The 20,469-nt window shown below is 35.5% G+C and overlaps 1 protein-coding gene across 1 annotated transcript in view; it reads right to left on the minus strand.

The window, feature by feature from the left end:
* Positions 1–20,469, minus strand: part of HCN1 (hyperpolarization activated cyclic nucleotide gated potassium channel 1) — a 191,514-nt gene that overhangs the window by 44,864 nt on the left and 126,181 nt on the right. The gene's annotated exons all lie outside the window — the stretch shown is intronic.

Genomic DNA, 20,469 nt, shown 5'->3' on the forward strand with positions numbered 1-20,469 from the left:
TACTGTGTTGCTGACCACTCAACAACTATGTTTTTTTTAATGAATATTTGATTGTTTGTCCTAAAATGAATACATATATTAATCTGATTTATATATTGCACTGCCATAATTTCAGTAATTTATATAGGTTTTATATTCATCACTGAAATGAAAATGCCCATACATGCTACAAAATTGCTGAAATAGAAACAGCTAAGTGGATTTCAAAGTTTCAAAGTAACATTCCACAGATTTTAATGCAAAACACCACACAGTAATACTGTAATCTTGCTGTTTCAGATATAATATTATTTATGGGCTCTTTGTATGTAGTAAAATTCTCCTACTGGGCTCCTCCAGCAAAAGGTGAAGATTATGGCGTCAGTTATATGGGGTCTGTGATAGAATGGGTTAGGAAAGTACAGTTATCCTTAAAAGATAGGTATGGAAAAAGGTAAAGGAGAGGAAGGATATATTGTGCATAACAATTTGCAACTGACACAGGGAAAATATTTCAACATGAATATAATGTTAAATCACAATACAGAAAAAAAATCCCAGTGGTACCAATAGACCAGAAACCTGAATGTTGCTGATCTTCCACAAGGTATTTTAGTATATATGTTGAGCCTACCAGATCCTTTCTTCATAAAGTTTCGTAACTAACTAGTTGACCTTTTCAGCTGAAAAATTTCTTGGAGTCCTAATAATCTTTACAGCTCAGCATTCTGTCCTTGATACAATAAATGACATAAATATTTGAAAGACATTAATAATATCAATTAAAAAACCATGAAACTAATTACCTTCATGTGCCTGGAACTGCTCCCTCCTAAAGTACCTGAATACTTTTCAAGCAAAAGTGCCAAAGTCAGATTTTTCCAAAATGTCAGCACTCAACAACTTCCATAACTGGCTAGTTTTTCAAAGAACCTAGGTTCCTGTGCCATCAGTTGAAAGTCCAGCTTTAACAATAGGCCTTTTGCACTTCATACAATAATTTTGTCTTTGGCAATAGAGCCTCACTTCTAAGAAAGTTTCCACCAAAAACTAAGCAACTATGAATAGCATTTTATTGAGATTTATAGCCAGTCAAAGCCATATCTTTGCAAATAAAAAGTTCAATGAAATGTTGGGGGGGGAAAATAAAAATCCTATATACTGATTGCAAATGTTAAAGAAAGCAAAGATCATTTGTGAAGTCCTTTTACTGAATCAAGGAAGTTCCATCCCACAATTTAGATGCAACAAATCCATCAGTACTCTTAAAATAGTTTGAAAATACTTTCATACCATGTCTGAAAGAAGAATCTACACAGCATTAAAATAGCAGAAGATTTAACTCACTGACAAGAGTAGAAAGATAAGAGGGATAATTTGATCAAGATAAAGCCTTTCTAAGTAACAAACATACTGTTTCAAGAAGCTCAGTGGTCTTATATATAGTTTTGAACCTTATTTTAAATTTTAGTCTAAATATATTCAGATGCAGTTTAAATCAACTAATGTTAGTACAAAATTATCTAGCAGTTTCAAAAGATTCTGTCTCTTGATATATCTCTCTGGAGTGTTTATAGCAAATTGTGTCTCTTCCCAGATTCATGCAAGTAGTTGATTCTGCCTTTCGTTCAGATCACAGCATTTTTGTTCACACCACAGCATTTTTGTTCAGAACTGGCCCTCTTTTTCATCTGCTCTAGTTTGAGTTCATCTTTATCCAACTGCAATTACTAGAATAGTACATAATACTTTAGAGGAAGTATCACCAGTTTGTAGTTCAGACTGATTTCTTTCTCATCTATTGACAAGACACATTGGAAATGTTGTTTGCAGCCATTTTATGAGCAGCTTCAGCACTCAGATTTCTCATTCTCTCCTTGCCACTTACAGTTACTGAGCTCTTCATCTCCCTGTTTCTAACAGCAGCTTGTACTAGTACCTGAGTCCCTGAATTTTGAGTTTCTGAATTTCATCTTATTACTATTATTTCATCTCTTAAAACTCAGTTGATTCTATTTTGATGTTTCTGTAATATTAGCATCTGAAGCTTTATACCACCCTAACCAACTTTTATACCTACCAAATCATTATTTAGCACAAGCCTAATGGCCTACCATGCCTTTAGAAATTTTTCTACCACACAATCACAAATCAATTTGGTTGGAAAAGACCTCTGGGATCATCAAATTCTATGACTATGGTCCTAATCCCAACCTAACACCACAATGTCAACCACACCCTGGCACTGAGTGCCACATCCTTAAACACCTCCAGAGACAGTGACTTGACCACCTTCTTGGGCACCTGTCCATTCCAATGTTTAATCACCTCTTTTGTGAAGAAATTTCCCTTGAAGTCCAACCTGAAACTCCTTTGGGAAAGGTTGAGACTATGCCCTCTCACTCCAGCTCAGATCTCAAAAATTGCAATTGGGCCAAAATAATCAAACTGGGGTGTAGACTGGCAGTAGCACATGTGATAGCAAAGAAAATTGCTGTCCTTCCCAGACTTACTTGTGAGAGAAGAATGAGGCCTATATAACCTAAAGCAAATCAGTTTTGTGTAGGTGACATGTTATGATCTACATGGCAAGTATCTACACAGAAGAGATCCCAGAAACATCCTATACATCCTAATACATAAATGTACATAAAAAGTTTTTAGTACGGATTAAATCCATGATTCAGGTGACTGACAGTTACCAAGCATTTAAAAAAACAGCTGATCTTAATACGTTTTCAAGCAAGCACTGAATAAAATGGGCAGCCCAAATACTTTTATAGTATTCAAATAGCTTTTTAGTGGTAGCTTGTTTCTACAAACACAGTTTAAAACATTAAAAAACAATTTTCCAGTACTTTTTAATCCCTATGACAGCTCATTGTCTTTACACCTCAGAAATTATTGATATCAAAGTCCTTTTTCTCTCTGCTATTGTGCTGTAAGGCCTTGAAACAAACTGAAGGAACTGAGGAGCTTTGACTCACTTCTTGTCCTTCACTTTGCTGAGCTCAAGGTTATATACTCTGATTACAGATTTTTATTTACTTTCCAGAGAAGAAAAGGGAGTAAATCTTTCTGATTTTCAGAATGACTGGGGGGAAGATGGTGGAAGAGGTCCAGGAAATTGTTTCAAAGCACATAAACACTGAGTTTATCAATTTGCATATTCATGAAGATTTAGCCCCTCATTTCTCTCCAGGAGGTACCAGACAGATGAATTTTGAGGAAAAGAGGGAAGGTTCAACAGGGATCCTATGATACAGAACAGGAGGGATGGCATTTGCAACAACTATATAGCCAAATAAAATATAATATTGAAGCTACCCAAAACAAAATGCAAAATGTTATAAGGCAAAATAACATTATGTTGGAGTTTTGTTGCAGGCTTTTTTGTTTGTTTGTTTGTTTGTTTTTAATGGAAAAATAACTTTCTTGGAGTGTATAAAAGTTAATAGTTTTTATGGAAAATTTTGCTTTGTGGAAATTGTGCTTTTTATTAAAAATATCTGTCTCCCTCCCAAGCAGCACTTATGCTCACCCCTGGAGACAGCATGAGCTGTATGGTCAGGGACTGAACTGAATGGTAATCACACATTTGCAAATTGCAGAAGAGAAGAAGCTTTGTCATATTAAAGGTATGACAGGTTTTCTTCCTCTCTCAAAATTATTCAAATGCATGGTGGACTTCGAAGGTGAACAATCAGGGAATTACACAAACTAATAAATATTCAGGAAACTTCAATTTCTAGTTAAACATTAAGCATATAAAAATAATATTCTGGTTTACAATTGACAGTAATGTCTATTACACTAACATTTGACATTCAGCTGTTGACTTTTCACTCAAATTACACAGAGGAAGAAATTTTTAAAATAAACAAACTGAAGTTTCATCTGACCAAAAATTCACAGGCAGTTAATTTTTAAGCATCATTTCTAGATTTCAATTTTTTAATTTATTTCTGCCCAGAAGGATAACTTCGAGTGCAATGAGTGACTACAGAAAAATTATAAAGGAGAACAGTTTTTCACCATATGAAAAATAAGTAACATCACTTTTTAAAAACAATCTTTCAGCAAAATATACTTATTAAGAATACAGGAATAAGATTTGCAAAATACTGTACAAAGATACCAGAATGAAATAATTTCCATTTAAAGATACTATTTTGAAATAAAATATGCACTTTAAGAGAACCTACTTTGCTGAAACACTGTATAAATGGCTTCAATTAAATTTTATTCTATTATGCAATACTATTTAAATGGTACATAAAACTTACATTATTCCCCAAAAAAGAATGTGTCATTTCATATGGCACATATCCTCCTTTCTATGGTATCTCTCTCATATAAAATAGTGAATTAATTTGCTTTTTCACTCAATCATTTGAAAAATTCGATACTAGAATGTTAACAATCTTTTAAAATTATCTCAACCCAGTATTCAATAGTGCCAACTCCCTAACTGAGTGCACAGTTGGATGTCTGAATATCACATGATATTGCTTCAGTTTGCTAAACAAATAATCTAATCCATATAAGTAAAAATATGTCTAGAAAAAAAAACCCTGAGGCTTCTTCCAGGAAGAATTTGAATAATATTAGATAATCATAGACACCAGGCTATCATTTTCTCTGTTTGCCGGAACTTCCAATCTAACATTCTAAGTGGGTTCTATGTTAAAATAATTTTAAAAGACATTAAATTGTAGATTAATGGGAAAGGAATGAGAATTGTATAGCTAATATTTATTAATGGCTACTTAACAAATTTTCAATTTTACTTGTCACATTTATTGTGAGAACCTGGTATTTTTCTCTTCTTTAATTCCTTAACATGTCACTAGCTACAAGCATTACTCCTGACACATAGTGGTGTAAATGAGGTAAAAATGGTATTCCTGCTCAGAAAAGATGGGCAACCCATATTTCCAGCCCTACCAGTGTTTGACTGTGGGAATCTGGGCAGGGCATGTAGCCACTGCAGGATGGTTACATGCTTTCTCTCTGTCTGATACTGCACACCATGATATTTAATAAGCCTTTCATCTGACTGCAGGCATTGTCAGCCTCACAGTCCAAACCAGTTTGTGTGCCTTGACTCGCAGCTAAAGACCCACACAGTAATAGACTGGGTCTGCTGCTCTCTATTAGCTGTGCTGCTGACTCTAGCCTGCAGCTCAGCTACCAGCAGCCAAAATAAAGTGGAGAGCATAATCACTGATCATCTCTCTTCTACCATAAAGGATTCCCGCCTCACTAATGAGGATTCCTTATTACTGCAAGGACCTCACTTCATGTAAACACAAGGACCAACCACCCTTGGGCTAGAATCTGAATGATTCTTAGATTACTGGAGGACAGAAAGGAGAGAAAGGCCAAGGACACCTTCCCAAGCTAGAAAGAATTCTGGATAAATATTCCTAAAGTGTTTAAGCTCAACGTCTGTTCAATTTCACCTGCCATTTAAAAGCATGATCTTCAGTAGCTGCTAAGATGCATTTCCTATTTGGAGTGCTCATTCTCTTCCATAGAACAGTTTTTTCACCTGTACAGGAGCACACTTGTTCATCTGTCCTAATAAAAAAAAAAATCTCTTTAGGCTACTGCTTCATATGTGCTACAGGGCTTCAGCCAGTTTTCAGGCACTTGGCCATAGGGGCTTTTGCTCTCCAATGGAAATTCAACCAGGAATCAGGAAACACTGCTGTGCCTCTTGAAGGGTTACTCTAAGTCTGGTGTTTGTATAGTTCATCCTTTTTATACTCCTTTTTGTCCTTTCTTTGACTGGTATTATTAGGAAAAGAAATAAAGGTTTTGCATGTTGAAATATCTCCATGCTTCAAATGAGGACAAGACTCCAATTTCTGTCCCCCTCTTGCATGTTTCCCCAGCCACACTGGAAAAACAAGCTATTTCCATTTCAGAAACACTTCTTGTTTATGCATGGTCCTCTGGCATACAATGGCTATTCATGAGCCAGCTGAATTTTCTCCCTGACCACCAAGGCACCAAAGGACACTCTCTAACCAAGTACTTGGTCAGACCTGAAGTTAGCACTAACTTTAACTCACAGGATGATTACCTGTGATGATAACTCAAAAATGAGTAAGCCCAGATGGCTCTTAAATGACCAGAGATCTGTCTGTGTTCTGAAAAGACACCAAGCAGTACACATGGCAGTCAAAGATTTGGTTATCTTATTTTGGTGGTGGCAAAGTAATAAGCTCACCTGTCCATCCCGCAGTCACTGAAAGCTGAATTTTTTAGGGCTCAAGAGATCTTTCTACAATCTTCTTTCTCTACTGCTACTTTACTTAACATACAGATATTTGCACATATGGAAAAAAACAGTTTATAATCAAACAGATCAAGATAAAATTTAAATATTCCTACTGAATGGCATGTATATGGTAAGTTCATTTTTATAATTCTTTATCATGAGATGGAACTGAAGTGATTTGTTTAGCCTAAAAGCTATCATCTGTTTACCATCTATTTTTCACTAATTACCCCCCAAAGAGTACTGTTGCTTACAGGAATGCTTTAAACTGTCATTTTCCTTACAAGCAGTAATTAAACATTTCCCTTCAATTGCCACAAAATACACATTCTCTTATTATTGTTCCTTTCAATTAGTGTAATTGAGAAATTAATTAAGTTATAGGGAGATTTCTGAATAGGATTTGTTTTCTTAGACTGTTCCTTATCTTTCAAAAATTTGTTTTTTACTGCTTTAAAAAGTAAAGCAGCATGCAAACCAGGATCAGTTCCTCTCTTCACAGAGGCAATGACAGGACTCTGATTTAATGAAATAACAATCAGAGCCCCAAGGCATGAGAAGAAAAACATCTCTCTTGGTGAAACTATGACAAGTCTAAGGCAAGATGATTTTCTTTCTTGATGAGAAATATACTGTAAAGATGACAACTTATTTTAAAATATCAGATATGCTGTAATAGCCTCCTTAGAGTTGCCAGTATTGAAGTGAAATTTAATACCTACCTTGCCATCTTATACAATAATTTTCCTTACCTTTTAAACAACTTGAATTTTTTTTCTTTTTCTGTTTTTTTTTTTCTTCCTCTTTTCTGAATTTACTTGGCCAGTAAAAAGAATATACATTAAAATAAGTGCCTAGAGGGGAGGAGCATGAGACAAAATGAGTTATTCCCCAGACAAGCAGTCTAGGGAAGCAAAAAAGATCAGCTCATCTCTGCTGGGTCACTTCTTCAGTTCAGTTCTGGGCACAAGCAGCATTTTGTGCAGCTCCAGGATCCATGATGGGGACATCTGGACCTGGGCACCGAACACACACTTGTCAATCACCTATTTCTATTCCAATGCAAGTTTTTTTGGAGTTGTGTGTTAATTCTGCTTATCAGAAGCATTGGTTTCCTCTGGCCATGGGCTGATCCTGATCCTGCCACACAGAAACATTGCATAATGCTAAATTCTGTGTGTACCACAATGCCTTTAGCTAAACTGGCATGCTTAGTTGTGAGCATCTCACCCACAGCAAATCCAGTTATTTCAAGCAGCAAATTGAAGTAGCAATTCAGAAAAGAAATACAGAAAAATGTATAATTAGGTTGAAATTATGTAACTTTGTATCTATTGTTTAATAGTTGCAATGAAAAGAAGAAGAAAGAAAGTTTTGTTAACAGTGTAATTTTTACATCTGCTTGGTGTTGTGCCAACAGCTATGCTACTAGCAGCACCAGCACACACAAGACAGGAACACTGGCACAATACAGCTGCTGATCCTGGTAATTTTGTCTCTGATAAAACCTAATTATGGCTTCCCAGTTCCTTTTGTATTAATTAGAGAAAAATGCCAATTCATTAAAAAGAACTTTCTTTTTCAATGTACCGATTTTCACATTTTTCACTTCCATGTCAAGATACTTGCAGGCCAGTAAGTTTATCTTACATGGGAAAGCCTGTTCAAAGCTAAACGGAGAAACAAAGAGATTCTTCAGTAAGTAAAGTTGTTCTGTTAAAGGATGTATTGCTTTTCTTGACCTCTGATCAGAAACCCAGAACTGGCCTTCCCTTATTTCACAGCAGTGTCTTAATGATGGGGAAATGGTTCTTCTAGGCTGGGCAGGGCATCTCCCAGTGTCTTTTCTATTTGTCTACAACATGTGTATCAAGATAAAGACAGAAAGTTATCTTGTCTCTCATAAGGATAAAAATATTGATATAGGTGATCACATTTCACCTTGCTTTTCCAAGAATTGCATAATCTCTTACACAGAATTAAGGTGGTGGGAAGCACAAAGAGTCATCCCAGGCAGATGCTACTCATGGAGAAGAAAAGCCTACACAGGGTCATTGGCTGCAATTCACCCACCTCCCTGCAGACATTTCACATGTAAACACCTGAGTCAATGTCAGACCATGCAGACTTTTTAGGACCCATAGGAGCTTAAAGGAGACCAGACAACCTCTGCTCTGAACAGGTAACCTCGTCAATACTATTTTTACTTTACAAACTATTGTTTAATATCTGCAGTGTGAAACCTTGCATATTTTATTTGAGCATACAGCTAGATAGTCTAGCATGACACAAAGAGCCCTTCCACATATAAATGAAACGAAGACTATAGCTTATTTTTCAGATAATCTAAGACTCTGTCAAAGTGGTCTTCAGTGTAATCTAAAAGACTGAGTTTAACACACAGTATCACACAACATTCATGCATTCTTCAACAATAACTGCAGCAGTCTTGACAAACTGCTCTTCATCTTCATGTTCACAGTTTTGTTTCATTCCTTCTTATAAACTACCCATAATCTTCTTTTTCTTACCTTACTTTTTTATAGTCTTGAGGTATATACACTTCAGAGACATCCTTAGAGAAATAAATTTCTGGCATCTGAAGGCTTCTCTGATAAATGACAGTCATGGCAGGAAAGTAATATTTCAAGCAACCTTTTGTACTCTCCTGAAGCGCACCATTATAGACCTCATGGTTCTAGAGGAATAATTGAGCAACAGGATGCATTCTCTTATATTCCAGAATTATGGAACTTATTCACTAGGTACAGGGGAAAAACCCTTCAATTTTTAATGACTTAAAGATAATTTTTTTAGTTAGAATAAAGATGAGGTATATATGAGAACTACAGGCTCTATCAGGAATTGAAAAGCCAATGAAACACTCTGCAAAGAACAAATTTTAAGACAATTTATAACTTTCTTCAAAGAAATAGACTAATGAGTCCTGTAATAGTTCTGGTTATGAAGACATAATTCACTGCATTGACCATTCGATCATCCAAATGCAACAAATCTTATATAAAGAGTAGGTCTTATTTTTTATTCTCCAAAACAGTGCAAAAAGTTCTTAGTAATAGTGGATTGCTTCCCACATCTTTATGGAGATTTAACTCTCAAATTAATGTTGATGCTGTATTTCTGTGCTGATCATTTCTGCAGAAACATAGGGAAAGTATTTTATTCAGTCGCAAAGCTGTAACTGTTAAAGAAAAAGAATGAAGCTTCTGTAAAACAATACCTTTATTTTCTTTTCCATCTTTTTTCAGAACAAGAAGGAGAAATAGAGAGTGCTTTGAAGAAATGGGCAAAAAACCTCCAAGATGCTATCGAAAAGCCATGAAAGGAGTAATAAGGTGTTCTTGAAAAATTCTACAAAATTCTAAAGACCTAAGGATTCCTCGTAGTTTCTTCCCCTTAAAGAAATATGTTTTATGAGGTGCAGATTTATTTCTTCCCATCTTAAGAATTTTAGGACCAGTCTACTCAGCATCTGAAATTTTAGCAAAATTTACCTTAAGAGTTGAATAAAGGATCCATTATTTCCAGGGCAAGAGAAGCAATTTGCACTCTAGGGCCACTGGCTGTGAGTACAATAGTTTGCCATTAATTCTATTTTTCAGGCCCAATGGATAATTCACATTATGTTCTGAGCTAGTCCCCCTAACACCACTACCAGCACTGACAATAGTGTCTCATGGAAAGGCTGCAGTGCAGGAGCCCTGCTGAAACTGAGGAGGCACCTGCATAGCCCTGCCAAGGAGGGTTCTTCCTGGTAGGCAATGCAAAATGCTTGGTTTTGTTTAAAAAAATCGTTTTTGAAAGGAGCCTTTAAAAAAAAAAAAAATTAAAGCAATAAACAGATAAATAAAAGATCACCAGGCCTCTTCATTCTTCCAGAGATATTTGATCTAGACCACCACAGAAACCTTGCAAAGAGAACAGCAGCGCACCCCCAACAGAGAAAGCTAAACCTGGGCTATGTGAAAAACACAGGTAAAGAAGTGCTGAGGCAAGAAAAACCTTTTCATTTGTATTTTGTTTTTAAACTGAATCTGAAAAAGTCCTGGAAGATTTCAGAATGTCTTCCCAATAAAATAATATATTTTGAAGCTGTAAAGACAGGGAAATTTTGAGTAGTCATAATCAAATATAGCACAAGGGCTCTGCAATGTTAATTCCTGAGAACTACAGAAACAGAATATTGCTTCCACTAAAACTTCAGCATTACATAAGAACCTCACTATAGATAATAACTCCCTAACAATTAGGTGGTCACCTAATGATTTTAAAGCAGCAACCACTTCAAGTATAAGCTGGCACCTCCTTCTGTTTTTCACAGCACAAATTGATGGCTAAAACAGAAGCTCTCTCTGCCACCCAGGAAGAGTATGCTAGAAATAGCATATAATGTAAGTTTTAATGTTAAACTTTTGTTTTGAGAAATTTTCTGCTTTTAGCCCTGGTGTGTTGCAGAAATCCAGGCTAACACACTCAGGAGTTGCCTTCAGCTGCTGCAGAGATGGCTCACTTTCTCAGCCAGTCCGATTGATTCCTCCTCTGCTCAGAACTGTACTGCAAATTTAAAAGCCACATTCAATGAGGCTTACACCTAATATTAAGAGATATGCCACAGCTCAGTGCTTTCATTATTCACTTTTTTCCCCCCGCTTTCTTTTCCTTTTTCACATTATTCTATGCAGTTACATCACTGGACCCTCCACAGGAAGCTCTAACTTTCTTGACATTAAGTGACATTACTGAATCCTTTGAAAAATGAAAGCTTTCTTTTCCTGCCATGGAAAGCATGGTGCAAGGTTCAGATGAGTCCCCTGTCTTCTCCAAACCACACAAAATAGACTGGTTTTGTGGAGGGTTTTGAGGAAGAAGAGGACAAATTGTCTCTGCCAGATGCAGAGACTGCCTTAGAAAGAGACATGGGGACTGGGGAGTGCTGGTAGACTGAGAAACTATGAAAGAAAATAAAGCTGAGGTAAAAACAAGGAAGAGCTAAGGTTTATATCTGTCCCAAATAATTTCTGTGTTTGGCATTATTTTGCAAGGTTATACTGTTCTCCACTATCTTAAATCATAAACTTTTGCATAGCAAGAGCCTGACTTTTAAATATTTTGCAAACAAATCTAAACCACAATCTTTCAGCAATAACAAGGTATCTTTTCATTCACTGAGTTAGATATACTGTTGGTTTTATTGTGCTATCATTTTTCATGCTGAGTTACTCTCTGACTGTTATAGCTTTGTTTTGAAATCAATGGACCAATATAGTTCATCAGAGTTTTAAATCTCTTTTTTTCCCTTTTTATATCAGATTTCGGGGTTTTTTTTTTTTCTGAGCAACACTGCTTGAAGAGTAAATACTGTTGCCTGCCATACAGCTGCACCCGATGGAGCAGGGATTATCAGATGCTATCTTGTCTCTGCTCATGCAACCCAAAACTTCCTGCCTGGCTGAACTGGGTAATGTGATATAGTAATCCAGGTAATCATTGATCATCCTCACTTCAATTCTCTTCTATTATTTATTTGTACTGTCCACACATAAAAGCTGCTGTTCAAAGTGAGGGGATATGCAGATGGAAATAGAAAGCTCATCTCAATCTCTTTGCCAAAAATTCAGAGTGTGTGTCAAATGACTTCCTAAATTCTTTCAGATGACATCATGTACTGCCCAATGAGAGGTTCTTGCTTAGCCATGAACAAATTCCTCAATACAAGCTTCTCTGTCAATCACAGTTCTTCCCTGTCAACATCCTCTACCTCCTGGCACAGTCCCTGTTGTTTCCTTCATCCTCACTTCCTCACATATTTTTTGGCTCCTGCCATTTCAAACTGTTTTTTCCTGGCAGGCATACCATAGGAAAAAGCCAGAGATGCCTTTCCACTATCTCTGTTACACTGGCCATTGATCTTCTGAGGCTCTCCTCCTCAGTTTTCCTTTGAGTTAGCCTTCTGGGTTGCCTCTGATGTCAGTAGTACTCCTGGCTGAGGTGGGGCTATGTTCATCTCCTAATGCTGCCTGATGATGCCCAAACATGGGCTGAACAACATCTATCATTGTGTAGGAATAAAGCAGCAACAAAGACAGATGGATTCTTCAGCCAGCTGATCACTCACCTCTCTTGCATTCCCTACAAAATCAGGAGAAACAAAGGCCTATGCCTTAAAAAATGTTGAAAAATTAAAAAGGATTGGGAGGTATCCTATATAGGGGAATTAACTCCATAAATTCTAGTTATGCTTCTTCATATGTGCAACAGGAAACACCCGAAGACTTCACTTCTCTTTCAAAAAAAATTGTTGGTGTTTTCCTCAAAAATTTATAAAATTATTTTTACATATACATCAAATTCAGAAGTGAAGCTTTGCCCGAAGCAGCCATCCAGTGCTGCCCATACTAAATGGCATCTGACTAACAAATATTTTATCTAGAAGGAGATTTTATAAATACTTACCTGAAAATTACATGTTCCTAACCCCAATCTATGAAAACATAGCAGTGTGAATATTTATTTTAAATGTCCTTTTATTATGCTTAAGTAACTAGTGTTTAGAAAAATGTTTTCTGAAGGTTTTTTCTTTTTTTCCTTTGGTAGCAGAAGATGTAAAAGGTAGGTCTAGTATATTTTATAAAAACAAATGGAGTTAAAAGCATTCCATTTCTATATTTATTACTGCTTCTCCTTTCTAATAAATTTTCTTGAATCAGTGTTAAAATATTTTTTCAAGGTTAGTAACCACTTGGATTAAGCTGTTAATTTATCACACAAAAGGGTTTTTAAAACATTCATTTGAAAGGAAAATGTTTTGGTCATTCTGCTATCTTCTGCACTCCAAAGCTTTTATAAATATTGCATGTCTTATTTATACAAATTATTATGTTCTCACAGTATACATGCATTAATTACTTGAATATTGAGAAACAAGGTGAGGTTGGGAAAGAACTATTATGTACAAGTCATTATAAAAATAATCAATTCTTCATTCTTTCCTTATTCCCTAACAAGGTAAAGGAAAAAAAAACCCACAATCTTTCACAGAAAGGATTATTTTCTCACTCCTAGTATTATATTAGATAATATTGACTGCTATTTCCTTCAGTCCATCTGAAGTCCAGGACATAAGCACAGTAATTCTAGTGCAACTTAGATAATTGCTACCTGCTATACCTGTCTGGTGTGAATCAGTTTTCTCTTGCTAAATTTGTAACTTGTGCTGTGTTTGAACAGAAAGTTTGAAGTCCAAAGCCTAGTTCCTTGGTTTTTGTTCCTATCTCTTTTTTTTTTTTTTTTTAAATCTATTTAATGTGGGAACGTATGGTAATTATTGTGGAAAGAAAGCAGATTGTGTGTAAAATCTGACTTTGGAATAACTTCATGACTTCACAGCTAATTTTATATAGTCATCATGAACATGGCTGCAATTGTAATGAGCTTGCTCTGCAGTTTCATATGGAAAACTGCTAGAAACCTAATCCATAATGCAAGACAGCAGAACTCTTTATAGGTAAATTACCCACAACACAGCAATAAATCAAAGACAGTCCCATCTGTCATTTTAGAAGCAGTGGGAGTCTATTACAGTTTGGCACAGGTATGATGCAGCCGGGTAGAGAGCACTTGGCTTGCACAGTACCTGCTGCCAGGAGGGAGCCAGGAGGGACCAATCACCTTTTCAGAGATGAAAGGCAAAAATCACCAGCCCGGTTACCCCAGCAAGAATAGCTGTAATGAGAAGCTGAAACACAATAATGAAGTATCAGGACAAAAGAGTCCTGAGTCTAGTCTAGTGAGAATGTTCTGACTAATTTTTATTTCTCTCCAATCTTGCCCTCAAACATCATATTCAGTTCAACTTGTAGAGGAAAAAAAATTGTTTATTTTTTCAGTGTTGCATCATTAAAGGTGAATAACTTCTGATTTTTGATTGGAAGAGGGAAAATATTTTTTCCTTACTTTCTGCAATACTATCTATCATTCTTTCCTGTTTCAAAATTGTGAAGACCAATGTCAATATCACAAGTATGTGCAGCAAAAATCCAGGCAATCATTATAAACAAAAAACTGATAAAGATGAGAAAAAGAAAGTAAGTGATGGCAGTGAAGATCTTATCATAACACGACAAATATTTTCATGCTTAGTGAATAAGCTATTGCCTGCACAGCCCACACTAGTTCTTCTGGCTGAGAATTTACATATTCATTTATATGTTAGTTGATTTCTTGATGGCCTTAATTAGGCATCAAGTTAAAAGATGCATATAAATAAAAGGATTAATGTACCTACAAGTTCTAATATGTGCATGTTCTACCAAATAACAGGATGCATCCTGTGAAATAAAATATCTGAAAAGATTTTTCTGAGATTCAGCTGGTTTTTTCCCTTCCAGAATATTGAGTGATACCAAGTATCTTTTAATAGCTTGCTTTTTTCTAATAAATATCATTGCTTTCTGCAGGAACCAATAAGGCTCACAGAAGCCAGGAACACTACATCTATCCATTTAGCAGTCTGTGACCTGATATTTGCCAAAACGGCATAAAATGATTCAGAAATAATCCTAAAGGCAACATTTACAAACCCTTTTCTAACTATAAGACACTCTGGACTTCCAAATAAAATCACAAATCCAGGAATTATAACTACCAGCAACAATCCACAAATAATATGGTGTGCAATGACTCTCAGTCATGCCTAAATATTTAGGTAATAATGAATTTTCTTGTTCACAATACTGCAATGACTATATGGCTTTTCATAAAATGAATACTTACTCCGGAAGTCCTGACAACTCTTGTACTTGATCACTCGATAAAACACTTAAAAAATTCTTTACTTTTTAAAATACTGCACTATGGCAAAGCTGAATAGGATATACATCTGTATAAGCTGATGAGAATTTTCTAAAAACATGCCAAAGTAGAGACTGTGAAAAGGTTTTGCTTTATTTTCCTGTTTTGTTTTGTTTTGGAGTTTTTTGGGTTAGTTTTGGTTTTTTTTTTTTTTTATTTATTTTTGGGGTTTTGTTTGTTTGTTTTTTTCTAAGTAGATCTAACTCCAAGATAAATGAAACCATCCCTTATTTTCCAAAATAAATAATTCCTTTGGTGTGGCAAGTATACTGTGCCAAATGGAAAATACAAGATTTATCTTCCAAGTGGTTCACCTTCTTCAGCAGTGACATGACATAACTTACTGCTAAAACTATGCTTTATAAATGAAAACAGGCTATTTTTAAGTAAAGAATCACAGAACATTTTTGTGTTACAGTATTGTCAGACTTTCTAAAAAGTACTATCAGCACCAGAAAAGCATGACTTCCATTTTTAAAACCGTGTGTAAACCATGAAAAGCTACTGAACTTAGAAATCAGTACTTAATGAGTACTTTGCTGCTCAGATCAGGCGAGATCCAGGAATAACATTCGATACCTGCACTATTGCAATTTCAGCTGTGTGTCTAAAATTCAGGTTCTGCAATTTGCCGTTTGAACATCTGTTCAATTTAAGACAAAAAAAAATCCATAAAACGAAATTTCCAAAGATTTTATGTAAGGCATATAATATGTAGGCATTGGAAACTTTATTGGTTTCACTCTATTTCATCTGACTCAAGTCCAGCATGGATATTTTTATTTAGTTTAATAATTTATATACCACAAGCTGGTATAAGTAGCTAAATAGTGATGTGGTCTTGAGTTTGCCACAGCTCTTCCTTTCCTTTGAATTTCCACCATGACCAAAACAGCCATTTCCCAGACTCATGGATATACAAAAATCCCTGATACTTACAGATGACATAGTTACAAATATCTAAAATTTTCCAGAAATATTTCCTAAGAACTGAAGTAGTTCTAATGAACATGCCAAGAACTTGGTTTCTGCCTTGTTCCACTTTCACTTTAACCACCAATTGCTTGAAACTCAAGAAAACATGGAAGTGATGTCTCCCGTTCCTCTTCAGGAAAATGCATAGGTGTCACTGGCTGGATGAGTGGCTATCAAGTCTTGACTTACTCTATGGCAGAGCCCCTCCACTGCACCTTAAAACAACTGCTCAGAGAAGGAAGCTCGAAGAGGTGGCCCCCAGTTTTGGAAGGGAGGACCTCAGCTGTGTCAATGCCCAAGGTGAGGGAGTACGCACACAGCCTCCTGGAGGGGCAGGGAAGTGGGAACATGTTCCATCCACAGCTCCCCCAAAGCACCCCAAGGTGTGGCTACCTCTTGCAATGCATATCGAGCATCTCCCCACAGCCTGCGAGGGCAATTTAGATATCCAAACTGGAGCTGTGAGGGACAGACTTGAAAAGCTGGTGCAAGGCCTCATGCTGCAAAATCTAAAGCTGCCCGGCAGCCCTAATTCTGTTATTCCTTTTTAAATGTTTCTTGTGATGCTTAAGAAATGAAAAATGGGCAATTTGAGCGCCAAATCCCAATGCTATCTATATAAAAATGCACAATATCATATAATTGTGTAGTAGTTGTTTACTACTTACAACTTACTGGTTGCTTTTAAATTACCTTTTATATACAGTTATTGCTTTTTCTCTGTAAAAAAGTACATTTAAGTTTTTTTCTTCTTTTGAACTAGACTGATTTAACTGAAGACATGATAAAAGATCATAAATTAAGTTAGAAAATAAAAGCAAAATATGGTATTAGAAGATGTCCTTTAGGACATTTGAGACAGTTGTATTTTTTTTCCATTTCCTATATGTATATAATTGAATTAAATATTTTAATGTCTCTCATATTACTTGCAATTGGCAAAACTGGTCCGATTCTTTTATTTTTTCAACACCTTGTGTGGTTTGAGTTCTGTGAGAGAATAAACAAAATACACAAAATGACAGCATAAGGGAAAATGGAAAACGATAGCATAAGGAAAACTAAAATAAAATTAAATAATAACCTCCCCAGCTAATACCTGGTATTTTTTCAAACCAATTTAACAATATGCTATGAGACTATCTGTATGCCACTACAAATCTTCCCTCTAATAGATTGTTGTTCCTGGATATTTTTTGCCTGTGAAAGAATGTAATTGAGAAAATATTAACCTGTCTTCAATAATGAAAATTCTTTGACACTCACAGCATTAAGAAAACATCTTTCTACTAGGAACTGCCAACATCTAAAGGAAGTAATATTTAACTAATGATCTTCACCTCCTTGTCAAGTGACTGCTCATTTTGCCTTCTTTGTTTCACACTAGATTGTTAACAAGTTGAGCATATTGCATTACTGGTTCTCTCAAATAAATGTCTTTGCAAAGGCAAAAATCTTTGAGATGTGCTGACTTTCTAAACATTAGAAAATGTCAAAGGTGTTATCACTTAGAATATTGCTTTTAGTTTATTACTGCATTCCTCTTTGACTTACACCAAAGTCAGGACGGAGAGCGCTAAGATGACATTGATTCGTTGATTTATTCAGTGCTTTTCTAAGGTAGAATGGTCCATCAAACTTTATCACTGCAAAGAGAATATTGAGTATACCTGAATTGGACATCTCTCTCCTTTCTCAGGTATAAGCCCTTCACTAATTGATACCAGGATCTGATGTATGTATTAAATCTGAGAGACTTCTTTTTCCTGTGAGAATAGTTCCACTATTTAAGCAGAAAAAAGCCTGAACTTCGTCAGAGTGACCAGAATGTATCAATGCATTCTTTTTTGTACAACTTCTCAGTGTACAAGTTTATTGTCCGTCTTCTACATCTGATGTCTTATAATCACTCATAATTTTTCTGATACTTTTTGGTTTTGACCCATAAGAATAAACCTATGGACCAATATTTTCTTCCTTAACATATTTTGATTTCTCTCAGCATGCAATGCTTTGCACAGGTCAAATTCTTTGACAGTGTTTGACATTTGGCTTAATGAAATATTGTTTTTGTCTTCCTATGTGTAGTTCTTCCATTTTGAACTTTGTTTGTTTTAGTTTTGCACACCTTGAGCTTGGGAAGGACCTGAATGAGGGAGATTTCAGCAAATATTTTATTTCTGGATGCTTTCAGTGTGAGAAGGACCAGAACTTTCCTTTAATTGATTGCATTCCACAAATACATTTATGATGTTATTCAGAGAAGAATCAAGTAACAACCTCCTTCTTACCTTCACTAACATTCTGTGTTGCCTAGCAATTCATAATAATTTCATTATTTTACATAATTCTTACAAGGAAAAAAATTGAGCCAATAAATATGCAACCCTAGATATATATGTCTAAAAAAAGAAGTTGATCCTGGCCCTTAAGTGCAAAAATATCAAAGAAATCTCCCTCTCCTGATTTTTTAATTTCAGAAGAAAAAAAAAAAAAAAGCAATGCACTATGCAAAAATAGAAAATGGAATATATTAAAACTCTGAAATCTGTAGCTGAAATTTCATCTACCTTATTCTCAAGTGTCAGATATGTGAAATATAAAAAATTTTTATGTGCCAATATTTTAGAAAATATGACAAAATGGGTACCACAAAATGGTCTTTGAAGTGCCCATTTATCTAGTTTTCAGAGTAAAGAAAAGTATTGAATACCCTTTAGGAATTTGTAGTAATGGCTTATAATTCTTAGGCTATAATCAAATATTTATTTTAAAATATGATTAAACTATGATAAAGAAATGGTTAAGAATGTACAGACAAGTCTGTATAGTTGTTACAGCTGATAATATATATCAGGGTCCAGGCTCTCAGAACTCAGTAGAAAAAAGGATTCAAGACATCCTTTATCTCTAGCCCTTAATAACCAGCATAAAAATATGTTCCAGAAAATAAGAAACATTTTACCTAAATCATAGAAATATGCACTTTCTGGCTCATTTCTAAAATTTCTGATTGCCATGTTATTCATTACCTCAGAAGTCAGGAAACAAGTAAGAAAAAAAAATAAAAGGAAAAATGAATGTGTTGAGAATTGGAGGAGTTGAAAAATACTAGATATTTCTATGCTAATGTTTAACAAAGTGTGTGCATAAAATCAGAGAAAAAAACAAATAAACAAAAAATTTTGTTTGTGTGTGCATAAAATAAGAGAACAAACAAATAAACAAGAAGTTTTGTTTGCTGTTTTGCAAAAAGATGAGAAATGCAATACTGCTTGACTGCTGCTGGGTTTTAATTTACAAAACAAGAGCAAATTACACTGGCTTTACTCAGCACAGTTTAAAATATGGGTATATCTTTACACATGTACTACATTTCTGATGATCAAAATATTGTGATATACTGCTGCAGCCAGCAAAGTCTGATGATAATGATTGACATGAGATTTCAGGTGTATAGTGACATTTCTTCTGATTTCTTAAAACTGTGTATATGTGTGTATGTATGTTGACCCTAGCCTGTAATGAAATTGCAGTCATAGCTCATGTCCATGGTTATGAGATTTCTGACTCACAGCTTCCTAGGAATGACCCATTTGGATAAAATTACTTTCCTTCTTGTTCACAGAACAGACCCAATGAGCCAGTTCAGTTAGGTAACCTACCAGGATTAGCCCTTTGACATTATACTGAGATGAATATGGGGGTTTCACATGGTCACTGACAGAACTCATTTGGTTTTAATGATCATCTCTACTCTCTTTCTAAACCTCTTATTCTCACTTATATTTTATGACACTACAGTCTGTGAAATTTGTTGCTTGCAAACTTGTTTTGAACAGCTGTTTTGTCAGCCACAAGCTAATTTTTCTGTCACTGAACTTACAGCTCATCTTACCTCTTCCTGTCTCTCACATATTGAACCCATGATCTGGATGCAATTTGAGCTTAACAAAACTGTATATAAACCCTTCTTCACCCACACATTCTCATTTCCTCTCTCTTTGCTTCCTTGTAAAGAAAATCCTGCAGTCCATCCTACTCTTTTTTCCCCCCTTCTTTATTGCCCAGCAAATTTGGGTCATTCCCCTTCATTCTCAGCAGATGCCAGGGTCACCCTCTCAGCTATTTAGTTTCTGCCAGTTTTCTCCCTCAGGTTTGTGTTACATCATACTGTGATTTCTGCCCAGTTTGCCTTACTGGACCTTGTTGTGGACACATGCCAAATACTATTGCCCAGGCTGAGTTTCTTATTTGCTGATGTGAACTTTGATTTCACTACTTTGCTCAGCTGACCTCTCCCCTGGTATGGCTCCTCCAGTTCCCCATTTACTATAATAATGAAATTTGTCATC

This window comes from Anomalospiza imberbis, chromosome Z (genome assembly GCF_031753505.1).
Source record: "Anomalospiza imberbis isolate Cuckoo-Finch-1a 21T00152 chromosome Z, ASM3175350v1, whole genome shotgun sequence".
Taxonomy (NCBI): Eukaryota; Metazoa; Chordata; class Aves; order Passeriformes; family Viduidae; genus Anomalospiza; species Anomalospiza imberbis.